The sequence below is a fragment of the Pan paniscus genome, chromosome 4, assembly GCF_029289425.2.
Source record: "Pan paniscus chromosome 4, NHGRI_mPanPan1-v2.0_pri, whole genome shotgun sequence".
Taxonomy (NCBI): Eukaryota; Metazoa; Chordata; class Mammalia; order Primates; family Hominidae; genus Pan; species Pan paniscus.
Window position 1 is genome coordinate 19,517,797 of NC_073253.2, and position 14,251 is coordinate 19,532,047.

Consider the following 14,251-nt stretch of genomic DNA (forward strand, 5'->3'; position numbering starts at 1 on the left):
ACACTCGCCTGAGAATTGAGGAACGTGGCCACCGTCTTCTTGGCGAGACCTCGACTGTAGGAGGCACCTGACCTCAGCTCCTCTGAAAATGGAATGAAGCATTTTACAGATCTGTACCTGGTCTTCCCCGGTCACTTCAAAAAGGATAAGAGGCAGGAGTTTAAAGTATGAGTTGGAAGTTGAAAGATTTAGTGGCCCTTCTGACATCCCATGGTCTCAGGAAATTCAGTTAAGCTCTCTGAGAGTTTCCATTTCCCCATCGCTGAAATGATGTGAATTCATGCTACCTATTCAGCGGATATTAAAATGCAGTAGACCTAGGCATTGTTCTATGTATGGGAGAGTGTATGTGTATTGATAACTATTGTTTTCTTTTCCAGACTTACTGTTCTCACTACCCTGATGTATCCAGATCAGTTAAAACCTACTACTTAGCAAAGTTTCAGTTTGAATTTGTGTCCTCTCACACACACTCAAAAAGGATCAGAATTCTTTTTTCTTTTCTTTTTTTTTTTTTTTGAGACGGAGTCTCGCCCAGGCTGGAGTGCAGTGGTACAATCTCGGCTCACTGCAATTTTTGCCTCCCAGGTTCAAGCGATTCTCCTGTTTCAGCCTCCTGAGTAGCTGGGATTACAAGCACCTGCCACCATGCCCGGCTAATTTTTGTATTTTTAGTAGAGATGGGGTTTCGCCATGTTGGCCAGGCTGGTCTCAAACTCCTGACCTCAGATGATTCACCCGCCTGGGCCTCCCAAAGGGCTGGGATTACAGGCATGAGCCACCGCGCCCGGCCAGAATTCTTTTTTTTTCTTTCAACTACAATATGTTTTTCTGAGTGAGGAAGAAAGAGAATTTACATCACAAGGCAAAAAATACTCACAATATTGCATGCATCCATGGGAGAACATATTACAATACAAGCACCATTTTCTCTGGGTGCCAGGGGTGGGGCAGTTTAGCTGGAAAAGCTAAATTCTGCTCCACTTGGATTGAAAACGTTCAGATGTTTTGTTTATGTGTTTGCTTTCTTGCTTATTCACCTGCGACATCTAATCCTTTAGTCTGAATAGTATCCAGTGAATACACTCCTGTCCCTCTCCTCAGTCCTCACCCAAATCCAGTAAAGCAAGAGATCAGCAGGGCAGCCAGAGAGTCCACAGCAGTGAGGCCAAGAAAGAAAACAGAGCTCAAGAGGGTCCACATGAAGGTCTCCTTCCTTATCTAGTCCCCAGAGGTTTTTTTCCTAAATAAAACTCCCAAAGAACTAAAAACAAAGGAAACACAAAAAATTCAACGTGGTATAGAAATTTCGGTAGAAGAACTTTTATTGAACAGTAAGATTTAAGATTTCACCAGGTGAGAGGGGGAGTTGGAAATTAGTAGAAAAATTCCAAGGGGACCAGTTAGCCACAACAAAGAATGGGGTTCAGGGAACTTCTTAGGGATGTATCTTCCCCTCAATACAGGTAGAGGAGCAGCATCAGAAGCAGGGCGTTGGAGAGAGGCATAGAAGAGAATCACCTTCTCCTGGCCCAGGCAAGCTACCTGGTGTACCTTCAAGTTCAGGCCAGCTGCTGTTCCTGCCCGCTCTTGGAGATGAAAAGGTTTCCCATGCCCCCACCTCCTCCCGAGTTAATTCTCTCCAGGTGCTTCTCTTGATGTAAACCCAGGGTGCTATTAGCAGGCTCCTTCTTGTTCTCTTGCTCAAATCCTTTCCAACCTTTCCAACCTGTGGAGCTCTGCTGTTTCTAATTTCTAACCCCCATCTTGTTTCTTTCCCCCAATATTGAATTCTGCCATAATCTTCAGATCAACTCTAGTTGTCTCCATTTTTTTTCTGAATGCTAAAACCTTCCAGCCGTCTTCTCTTCCACTCCCTGACCACTCACGAGTCACCTGCATTTCTTACCCCAGTCGTCATCCTTGTTTCCATTAACGATCCTCTCCAGGGCTTCCTGCCAGAAAAGTATTTTGCAAGTTTCATTTGAATTTCTACACAGTATAATTCTGAACATGTAAATAATATATAAAGTCAACCTATGTTTGGAGCTAAGAGTGACAACAATCTCTCACACTACAGATCCGTCCCAAATTGGTAATGCCCTAAAAATGCTAATAAAAATAAGGTGCTTGTGAAATACTCAAATCCCTTCAGTTAGTACAAAAACAACTGGTGACCTAAAAATTCAAGGAATGGCCCAGAGTAAAGGGAAATGTAATGTTGACTCTGGTTTACAGAAAGTGAATCTGAGTCATGGCAGATCCTGAAATTTCACATGAACTCATTCTGCCTGTAAATGCCCCGGCATCAATAGTGAGCAAACGTGCATTCTGGCCAGCCAGGCAGAAGCACTTTGTTTTCCATTGTGCAGTGACGCCAGATCCCCATTGCTTCTGACAAAGGCCCTCGTCAAGCCTGTGTGTCATCGTTTGCGTTTGCCACAGCTGCAGCGGGGTGCGCGCAGACCCACTTCCCGACTGCTCATCAACCGACCTCCCTGGGGCCGAGAGAGGCAGCCGGGTCCGCGCGGGGTGCAGCGCCACCTGCTGGAATTCATGCGATGGAGCAGCAGCCTGGAGTGGCTGCGGAGTCCAGAAGTCCTGTCCTTGAGGTTTGCTTTCAGACAACGGCCAGTCCTGACTGCAAGAACAAAAACACTAGCAGAAATATGCACCCGTTACGCAAACCAGCCCTTAAGGCTGCACATGATCCTTTCCCCACTACAGAATGTGGTGTGGCGTGTATATGTGCACCAGTGAGTATGTGGGGGGAGAGGGGGTACACCCATTTGTGGTGGGGGGGTATAATGTGGTGTGTGCATGTGCGGTGTCTGTGCATGACCTCTCAAAGGTAGGAAAAGTGGCATCGTCGTCATACTCCTTGTTGGATTGGTAAGGAATTGTTCAGTTGACAGAGATTTTGATATAACTTGTTCCATTTATTTCCTCGCTACGCCGTTCAAGTAGATAAAACGTTCTCGACCAAATGAATTGCCAGTGCTCTGGCTCTCTAGAAGAATTACTCATGACCTAACCACGCTGGAGGCTGACAGCTAACTAATGATCTTTCCCTCTTTTCAAAAGACTTTGCCCATATGGGAACAAAGACTGTCATGATCCCCCAGCCAGGCAGGGCTGGCCCTGGGCTTGGAGGAGGCGATGAAGTAAGACACAGGCAGCTATGGGAAGAAGTCAACCACTTCCACGAGGCCAATTGTGGGTGTCTCAGGAAACAGACAAGTTGCGAGTCTATGTTTTTGCCAGATCCTCTGCCCCTTTAGAGACGTGCTCGCATGTCACATGCGTGAGGCAACTTTCCGTGCCTAGGAGGTTACTGACTTAAACCCAGGGACACTTGTTGAAGTGGGAGGCCTGACAGACAAAGGCAAAGGTGTTTGATGAATGGCCCTGCTGGTTGGTGATGTGGAAGTGTTTGCTGACAGTTCTAGAAACACCAGGGAGCCAACAGATTAAGTGTTCTGTATTTTCCTGGCTACTAAATAATAACTACAGTTTCCTGAGGGTTTACTCACGCCAGGCAGAAGGCTAAGTGCTTTACCTTTGTTTTTTTGTTCATGAAATCCTCAAAACTGCTCTATAAGCCATGCACTATGATCAGCCCTGCTTTCCCGATGAGGAAACTGAGGCCCAGAGGGGTAAGTTCCCTGCCTAAGGTTACACAGCTCAGGAGTAAGGGGAGGACTCAGGTCTCTGCGGGCCAAAGGCCAGGCTCCTGATGCTGACCCTCCTGCTTCCCTGCCATTAGTGCCCTGCTAGGCCCGGACCTGCCCTCTATTTTCTCGCTTGTTTTAGGGCCACAGTGACTCACCAGCCACGTGCCCATACCACTCATTTTCACAGAGCCCTGGAGTATGAGAGCAGGGCTTGAGGAAAGAGCTTTCATTCACTTTGTTTTGAGCCAGGACAACAGACTGGGAAGTGGTTGGAACACACAGTTCTGGGTCAGAGGTCAGAGAACAGACAGGACTCCAAAGGCTAAAACAAACAAGATTTCTCACAGCAGCTCTGGCCGCGTTGAGACCCACGGGCTGGGGCTGGCCAATCTGTCCCCACGTGGGATAGACTGTGTCCAGAAGGGTGGCCTGGCCTGCTCCTGGCTAGAGCAGATGAGGAAACCACTGTCCTGGATTCAGCTCCCAGTTCTGCCACATTCCAGCTGAGGGCCTGTGGGACAGTCGTGAACAGCCACATATGGCAATGTCATCTCTCAGGAACCCAAGACGCCAAGGCCCCTCACTGTAACGTGGCAATAACGCCAGCTAGCATGCAGAACTGTTGTGGGGTAATGAATGGAAGCTAATGTATGAGAAGGAGCTGTTACACTCCAGGACTCTAGATACCAAATTTTATGGTTATCAGTTTCACAGCAAAAAAAAAAAAAAAAAAAAAAGAAAGTACTCTTATTCTCATATTATTCTTATTAGTTCTGGTGTGCACTTACATGAGAAATGGCAAAGGGATATTCTGCTTGCAGTCTTTTGCCCTCTGGCAAAAACTTTCCAGACAGGGTGTCATCGTGTGCAGCTTCCGTGATGCAGTTTGATCCTGATAGGTAACAAGAGTGACACGTTTTATCAAAATCATACATGGCTCAAGGTCACTTCCACCGACACCAGTGCTATTAATATTTCCCCCATTAAGCCAACCCGTCCTAAGAGCCAAAGAGAATACCATAGTTCCAGGTTTCGGTTTGAAGGTGCTGATGGATGAGAGTAGAAGGGAGTGAATGAGGACGCCCAGACCTTCCTGCAGGAGCAGGGAAGCTAAGACCCAGGCCAGCACTGCCGCCCCCCCTCACCCCATAGCCTTCCCAAGGGTGAGGGGCAGCCATGCGGAAACTGGCACTCACTAGGCCAAGACAGCACAGGCCTCCAACCTTCAGACAAAAGCCTTTTGTCTGGGAGGTGCTGGGGGACACCACACAATGCTGTTTCTTTCTAAATTATTTTTTTCCCCTGAATGCTATCTAGATCCTGGAAATCTATTTCCATGAAATGATTTTAAAATATCCTATATGATAATTGAACGCTTGTCATCAACATGAATGTCCAACATTAGGGGCATGGTTAAGTATAGAATGGTGTATCCCATGATGTTTATGAGAGTTTATAAACATGTGGCGGAAGGGTACAATAGCATAAAGGAAGGCTTGTGTTAGGCTCACATATGAAAAATAAAGAAACAAGAAAAAAAGCTGCAGGCAGGAGTGTACGATGGTAGGAGCTGATGGTACAAAAGATAAATGCTGAAACTATTCTGTAGGATACTGAAATGATGGATACTGACCTGCATTCGTCAAAACCCACAGAACTGTACAACACAGAGAATAAACCTTAAAGTAAATGATAGATTTTATTTAATAATAAATAAATGAATATTGGTTCACTAATTGTAACAAATATATGGCACTAATATAAGATCTTTGTTACACGATGTTAATAATAGGGGGAACTATGTTCAGGGAAGGAGGGCAGAGGGAAACAGCTGTCCTAGCTGCTCAATTTTACTATAAACTTTAAACTGTTCTAAAAAATGAAGTGTATTAATTTTCTTAAAACTAAAAATAAAGAAAGAAATAACCAGAAGGCAATAAATCAAAATATGAATAGCACCGTTTTTGGATAGTGAGACTATGACTAGCTGCTTTTTCGTTTTTTACTTTTCTGATTTTCTGCATTCTAATTTTATCAATCAGGTAAAACTAATGAAAAGTTTTAAAATCTTGTCTGGGTGACTATTCTCTGAGGCAGGAACTGTGTTGGCTCACAGTGCTCTGTGGTCTAGTTCCCTAAACACAGCAGGAATTTAGTAAGTTTTGCTAATAGCGCATAAGCACTTTTAAATACATCTTCAACTCTGTCTGCCTTGCAGCCTACAAGCTTGTCGCCTCACGGCCCGAGAGAGGACAGCAAATTAAAGTAATAATTGTGAGAGGAACAGATCAGAGCATCTAACGAGTGGTTGGTTGGGTCACTGTAAATTGAAAATCTCTCCTTAAGTGGCTAGAGGCCTGCGTGGGCATGTCAAGAAGCATCTATTAAGTGGCATCAATGGGTAGAGTGGTGGGTGCTGATATAAGACCAAACCCAAGATATCATGTCATCAAACAAGAAGCATGGGCAAGGCTTTGGCATGTAGAAATTGCTGCAATGGGCTGGGCGTGGTGGCTCACGCCTGTAATCCCAGCACTTTGGGAGGCTGGGGCGGGCGGATCTTGAGGTCAGGAGATCGAGACCATCCTGGCCAACGTGGTGAAACCCCGTTTCTACTAAAAATATAAAAAATTAGCCAGGCATGGTGGGGGGCGCCTTTAGTCCCCAGCTACTCGGGAGGCTGAGGCAGGAGAATGGCATGAACCCGGGAGGTGGAGCTTGCAGTGAGCCGAGATCAAGCCACTGCACTCCAGCCTGGCTGACAGAGCAAGACTCCGTCTCAAAAAAAGAATAAAAAGAAATTAATGCAGTGAGATTGGTTTGAGAATTGGGAAGAATTATACCAAAACAATTCTTAGCTGAGTGCCTGATTCTTGGTGAACAGTCAACAAATAGTAACTGATACTTCAGGGCATTAGAGGGATTTGTTAAATCCTAGTTTTAGGATTATTTAGGAATAAAGCTTAGAGATAAAGCAATCCTTCATATTAAAATTGTTTTACAATTTACAATGCTTCTTGACATTGATCTCATTAACTGCCTTCATTTGTAACCTTGTATGGCTGCAAGCTCCTTAAAGACAGGGCCATGTCTTGGTTTCATATCTCCCCCTCTTAACACTGTCTGGCACATAGTTGGTTCTTATAGTGGATTAAAGGCTCTTACCACAAATTCACTGATGCCTCCCATCCAGAGGTGATGTCTATGTATTTTATTTCCCCTTTTGAATCTGGGCTAACCTGTGACTGCTTTGACCAACTGAGTATGGTGGAAGTGACATTATGACACCTCTAAGCCTAGCCTTAAGGCAAACCTTGTCTCTTGGAGCCCTGAGCTTTCATGTAAGAAGCCCAGCTACCCTGCTGATGAGTCCATGTGGAAAAGCCTAAGACCACATGGAGAGGGAGTGGAGCCCAGTGGAGTCCAGCTTTCCAGCCATCCCGGTCAAGGGATCAGCTAAGTCGGCAAAGCCATTTTGACAAGTCCAGATCAGATCAGCTGCTACTTGAATATCTCAAAGGACTCCAGCTGACTCTACAGGGAGCAGAATCACCCAGCTGAGTCCTGTGTGAGTTCCTTACCAACAAAAGTCATGAGATACCTTGAAATGATTGTTTCAGCCACGAAGCTGGGGTCATTTATTATGAAACAATAGATAGCTAGAACAGCTCTTACTAAATGTTTGCTATGGATGGATAAACAGATGGATGGGTGGATGGATGGATGGATGACTTAGAAGGGCCATTATTTTTCCTAGAGGAATAATGCTCAGAGATAAAGCAACTTGCCAAACTTCCTGTAGTAAGCATTTGTCATCATTTCCTCCTCCCTTAGCATCTGAACCTCCTTCTCCTTTTGGAGAATTTTCTGTCTTATTAGGTAGAGCTACTTCAAATTACAGAAACAAAAATGCCATATATGCCTTTCCACAGCCTTCTTTAAAACTAAGGTACAGGCCCGTGGTGCAAGATCTTCCAGTGAGACACTCCTGCCTCAGACTGTGAATCAGAAACTGGGGCAAGCTCCATTCCAGTGGGTGGGGGCAGCAGTTGGAGTCTCAGCAACACAGACCCTCCAGAAGCCCTGCAGCCACAGCCCCAGCAGCAGGGTCCTGTGTCCAGGCTTCCTGGTACGAGCCCCCCAGCCAGGTCCCACGTCTAGTGATATGAGCCAGAGTTGCTGTGCCTGGCAGCAGCAGGATCTTCACTGCATTGTGAATCCAGGCCGTTCTTCCTATCTCCAAGCTTGTCATCTCTCCCTCTTAGGGGTGGGGTGAGCTATGCTATCCTATCTATTTTTAATAAGTTCTTTCTCTGCTGAAAGCTAGGAACCCTGGCTGACAGTACCAGATGTGGATTTCTCATTCTAGGATGCCATGTTCTCCATGAATAATTTTCAAATGGTGTCCTGAAGGTCCTAGGGTTCTGCTGGGCATAGTCTATAGTCCCAGCTACTAGGGAGGTGTGAGAATCGCTTGAACCTGGGAGGCAGGGGTTGCAGTGAGCCGAGATCACACCACTGCACTCCAGCCTAAATGACAGAGCAAGATTCCGTCTCAAAAAAAAAAAAAAAAAAAAAAATTCCTTGGTCTGTTTGCTCTAATATTTTTGCTTTGGGTGGTATGTATTGTTGTCTTGTACAGTTTTGATCTTTCTTTTAATGTAATTTTCCTCCTTAAGTTTTGACCTTCTTCTGTCCTGTGAGCTCCTGTTGAAAGGGGGTATTGGCTACTCTGGCACTCTGCATCAGGAAAGGAGTATAAGGGAGGGAAGGTGGTGAGCCCCAAGCATTAGAACCACCATTCCTATTCCCATTTGCTAACATTCCCATTTGCAACTCCAGCCAAGATTTACCTTTAGCTTTAGGAAGAAGAGCAATAGGGGTAAGTGGTTTGTTGTCAGTTTTTAGAATCCATGCTTCCTTCTTGCTTCCATAGCTTCTTCAGCATTGCCTTGCAGGAAGGAGCTACAGCCACGCCAGTTGGACAACTAGCAGGAAGTGGAGATTCTGAATAAATGATTAATCAATTTCACCTAGCGGGACAATTAGAAGAGGAATAACTTACTTGTGAAGCAGAGCTGGGTCCCAGCTTGTCATGGCCTGGACTGTTGGCTCTCTCTGTGATCCCACTGTGTCTGGAATTGGTGGGTTCTTGGTCTCACTGACTTCAAGAATGAAGCCGCGGATCCTCACAGTGAGTATTACAGTTCTTAAAGGCAGTGTGTCCAGAGTTTGTTCCTTCTGATGTTCAGATGTGTTCGGAGTTTCTTCCTTCTGGTGGGTTTGTGGTCTTGCTGGCTCAGGAGTGAAGCTGCGGGACCTTCGCGGTGAGTGTTACAGCTCTTAAGGCGGTGCATCTGGAGTTGTTCGTTCCTCCCGGTGGGCTCGTAGTCTGGCTGGCTTCAGGAGTGAAGCTGCAGACCTTCGCGGTGAGTGTTACAGCTCATAAAGGCAGTGTGGACGCAAAGAGTGAGCAGTAGCAAGATTTATTGCAAAGAGCAAAAGAACAAAGCTTCCACAGTGTGGAAGGGGACTGGAGTGGGTTGCCAGTGATGGTTGGGGCAGCCCGCTTTTATTCTCTTATCTGGCCCCACCCACATCCTGCTGATTGGTAGAGCCCAGTGGTCTGTTTTGACAGGGCGCTGATTGGTGCATTTACAATCCCTGAGCTAGACACAAAGGTTCTCCACGTCCCCACCAGATTAGCTAGATGCAGAGTGTCCACACAAAGGTTCTCCAAGTCCCCACCAGAGTAGCTAGATACAGAGTGTGGATTGGTGCATTCACAAACCCTCAGCTAGACATAGGGTGCTGATTGGTGTGTTTACAAACCTTGAGCTAGATACAGAGTGCTGATTGGTGTATGTCCCTGAACTAGACATAAAGGTTCTCCAAGGCCCCACCAGAGTAGCTAGATACAGAGTGTAGATTGGTGTATTTACAGTCACTGAGCTAGACATAAAGGTTCTCCACGTCCCCACCAGACTCAGGAGCCCAGCTGGCTTCACCCAGTGGATCCCGCACCTGGGCTGCAGGTGGAACTGCCTGCCAGTCCCACACCGTGCACCCGCACTCCTCAGCCCTTGGGTGGTCGATGGGACTGGGCGCCCTGGAGCAGGGGGCGGCGCTCGTCGGGGAGGCTCAGCCGCACAGGAGCCCACGGAGGGGGTGGGAGGCTCAGGCATGGCGGGCTGCAGGTCCCGAGCCCTTCCCGGCGGGAAGGCAGCTAAGGCCTGGCGAGAAATCGAGCGCAGCGCCGGTGGGCCGGCACTGCTAGGGGACCCAGTACACTCTCCGCAGCCGCTGGCCCGGGTGCTAAGCCCCTCATTGCCCGGGCCGGCAGGGCCACTCGGCTGCTCGGAGTGCAGGGCCCGCCAAGCCCACGCCCACCCGGAACTCCAGCTGGCCCGCAAGTGCCGCCTGCAAAGCCCCGGTTCCCGCTCGCGCCTCTCCCTCCACACCTCCCTGCAAGCTGAGGGAGCCGGCTTCGGCCTTGGTCAGCCCAGAAAGGGGCTCCCACAGTGCAGCGGTGGGCTGAAGGGCTCCTCAAGTGCCGCCAAAGTGGGAGCCCAGGCAGAGGAGGTGCTGAGAGCGAGCGAGGGCTGTGAGGACTGCCAGCACGCTGTCACCTCTCACTACTATCATCTTCGTCATGCAGTCCCTGATAGTCCTACCCTTGACCTCCAGAAGTTGATGCTCCAAGCATGAGGCAGGGGCGCCTAGAGTTCCTGACCTCAGTGACCTCATTGATTCCTGTGTTTAAAGTTTCTGAGGAACCTGAAGGCTGACTCAAAACTGCCTGAGATCTTTCTTCATCGTTCAGTTCAAACACAAGCCACAATTGCCTAGGCAAGTAGAAAGGGAAGGTAGATGTCAGCAAAAGCCTGGCTTGCCTGCTGCCACTGTAATGAAGACTGGCCAGAGAAGCACAGACAGGACCGAAGAGCTTCACGTTGTACAGAACAGCAGGTCTGGGAAACAATATGGCCTTGCTCGGTGATCACTTACAGAGAAGTGTCCTCAATATCTCCTTCCTCAGAGAAACAAAGCCATTTCCTTGGCAACAAAACCCCATACTTGTGTACTTTGCTAAAAATTTACAGTGCAAGGCCAAGGCTGATTGCATGTGTGCACTCATGCTGAGCTTTCGAAACAGGCTTTGCTGATGCCCATCTGCCAACAAACCACCTTTTAACCCTGTGTCCTTAAAAAGCTCAGAGTTATAATTTTCAAAAGTTCTTAAGTTCGGCTGGGCATGGTATCTCATGCCTGTAATCTCAGCATTTTGGGAGGCCAAGGTGGGTGGATCACCTGAGGTCAGGAGTTCAGGACCAGTCTGGCCAACATGGTGAAACCCCGTTTATACAAAAATACAAAAATCAGCTGGACGTGCTGGCCGGTGCCTGTAATCCTAGCTACTCAGAAGGTGGAGGCAGGAGAATTGCTTGAACCCGGGAGGTGGAGGTTATAGTGAGCCAAGATTGCGCCATTTCTCCAGTCTGGGCGACAGAGCGAGACTCTGTCTCAAAAAAAAAAAAGTTCATAAGCTGGAGAATGAACAGTCTTTCTTCAAACTAAAAAAAATAGTTTTTATTTTATTCAAAATTAAAAACTATTTATTAACTTCAAAGACTTTGACTCTGAAGTTAGACCTGAATATGCCAGCCTTTTCCCACTGGAGAAGCTCAAAATCTTCCCAAACCATTCCCCTAGATGCCAGATGAAGTATTCCTGAACACATATCATTACTTAAAACTTGGGTTAGAAACATTCTGTTATTGAGATTTATATATTGTCATTTATGTATGCTCTTATAGAGATATAATTAAAATATTACAGAGACACATTGTTCTAATACACACAAGATACTGGTGAGTTACTAGATCATAAGGGCTATCACATATTATGCTTACCATGTGCTAAGCACTGTTTTAAGTGAGTTTTACACATACTAATTTACTTGGGCCTATCAACAAATATAACAAAGACCAGAGCTAATAAACAAAAAAAAAAGGATGGGCAGATGGATGGATGGATGAATGGATGGATGGGTAGGTAAGTAGCGGGTAATAATAGACTAGATCGATAGATAAAAATTAAAAGTTGAGGTCAGGAGCAGTGGCTCATGCCTGTAATCCCAGCACTTTGGGAGGCCGAGGCGGGTGGATCACTTGAGGTGAGGAGTTCAAGACCAGCCTGGCCAACATGGTGAAACCCCATCTCTACTAGAAATGCAAAAATTAGCTGGGCATGGTGGCACATGCCTGTAGTCCCAGCTACCCAGGAGGCTGAGGCAAGAGAATCGCTTGAACCCGGGAGGCAGAGGTTGCAGTGAGCCAAAATGAAGCTACTGCACTCTAGCCTGAATGACAGAGCGAGACTCCATCTCAAAATAAAATAAAAGCTGAGTCTATTGACTTGCTAGCCACAGGAATACAGGATAGGGAGAAATTTACTGAATTAAGTAGTAGCTCACTGAGAGGGAAAATTCAGAGTTGTTAAAGGGCTTGCCAGGGTAGGTTCATGTGGTTATTGCTAATTAAGTGTTGAAATCCAGTACTTTGGAAAGAACAGAATGAATCTAAGGTTGTAAATAGAGTTGGTTAAAAGAAGCCCCATTGCTCGCTGTTGGGAAAAAGTCTTCAGTTAGGACCAGTAAGAGCCTAGCGTCACACAGTCATTCCAAGTTCATGGTTCTTTATTCAGCTTCTGCTGGTTTGGAGCCAACCTTGAGACACACAATAGTCAGTTATGATCCATCCTTGAGAAATGCTCCTGTAAGGAGAAAATGTTCTTTTACATTCCTCACAACCACTTTTTAAGGGGGTGCAATTATTATCATCCTCATTTTCCAGAGCTGGAGACTAAGGCACTGAAATACTATGTGATTTGCCCAAAGTCAAGCTAGAATTCAATCCTGGGAAGTCAGAGCTCACACTCTTAACCCCTCTTCTCAGCCAGCAAGCACAGATTCAAAACCAATTGTTGATATGTATGTTGCCTATTTAAAATAATTCATTATTAAAATTATACTTATAAAGTTTTTAATTTCAACTAAATTAAATGAACAAAGAGTACTGTGTATGATTAGTATTATGGCTACACACCAGGTTTAACTTGAGATCCGACTTTAACCTTTGCAAACTGCTGTGAAATGTTGGATATTTTATGAAAAAAATAGGAATATTTACCTCTTTTTTTTTTTTTTACATCTGTTGTCGTAGGAACCAAGTCTGTCTCTACAATCATACACATTATACCAAAGCCATCCTGAAGGAGTGAGTCTTTTAACAGTCCCCCTGTTAAAGACTTTCTCATTCTCATTACCCCCACTCACCCTAGTCTTACCTTCTATATCACTTTAAAACTTTTCTAATTAGAAATTAGAGGAATATTTTCTAATCGAAAATGAATTGCACTTCTTTGCCCATCTGTCTCTCTCCTTGTATCTGCAAACCATTTAAAGGTCGTCACCTTGAGCTCTTTCAAGGGTAAATCATCTCCCAGAGTTTGAGAGGCACAGAGATGTACTGCAAAATCCATGACCATCATCTTCTTACCTTTTGGAAAGATTTAGTTTTGAGAAATAGAGGATATCTGATCAATTTGATAATTAAGAAAGTCGACTGAGCTGTGTAATGCAGTTTTTTGTTCCAAACAAGTAGGACCCAAAGTAATGTAATACGATTTTCATGTCACCAGTATAAACTAATACAAAGGCAATTTTAAAAGAGAAGTCCCCAAATTGTCTTGATCAGTGGTGGTTATATTGGCATAAAAGTACTGCCTCTGAAGATGACTCCTTTAGTGGTGATAATTTTTTGGATATGTTTTATTAGGTTTGTGGAAAAGCTCAGTATGACCACAGCATAAGCTATACCTCATATGTACCTCAACTTTGAACATATAGACAACTGCATGGCTTCCCTTGTTGACCATTCTAAGGGTTTGAAGGTAATACAGGTGGCAGAATAAGATTTTATTAGAAGAAAGAGTTCCATGGCTAAGAAAATATTCAGCACAGGGCTAGTGTATCCTTGAGACTTTTCACAACACAAAGATTCTAAGATTCAATATTCCAAAAGATCTGTGGCAAACTGAATAATTTTCAGAAGTGAGTTTCCACTGAATTAGCACATTCTTTCTCCTAATTCCTCTTGTAAATGATAGCAATCATTTACAGGCTAATATTAAGCATCTTATCACTGAGAACTCTATAAGAAGTCTTCATTATGATGACACTGATATATTTGGAATAATTAGTAAAAGACTAAAAATTATGTCCAGTATAGTTTTTGCTTTAAAGCATATTTTAAATGGGATTGTTTTTGGAGAAAGGGAATCTCTGAAAGCGATTTAACTTAATATTTACCCATTTACACTTCACTGGGAAGATCATTGGTTCATCACACGCACTGTTCTTCACTGCCACTAGGTGGTGCTCCAGACATAATGTCTCTTCCTGAGCCTCCAGAATCTGTTCACTACATACTGCCCTAGGGTAGGTCCCACTGAACATGGCTGGTCTTGCAAAAATCACATCCAGTGTGAGGTATGTTTCTAAGCTCCCTAAAGTT

The 14,251-nt window shown here is 45.3% G+C and overlaps 1 pseudogene across 1 annotated transcript; it reads right to left on the reverse strand.

Moving 5' to 3' along the window:
• Positions 1-1,307: 1,307 nt before the first annotated feature.
• On the reverse strand, positions 1,308-6,637 carry LOC100989858 (putative uncharacterized protein encoded by LINC01554; annotated as a pseudogene). The gene is made up of 2 exons (XR_008955632.1): positions 4,463-6,637; positions 1,308-2,641 (listed from the first exon to the last, which is right to left on the reverse strand). The product of XR_008955632.1 is annotated as a putative uncharacterized protein encoded by LINC01554 (transcript).
• Between the last annotated feature and the right edge of the window lie 7,614 nt (positions 6,638-14,251).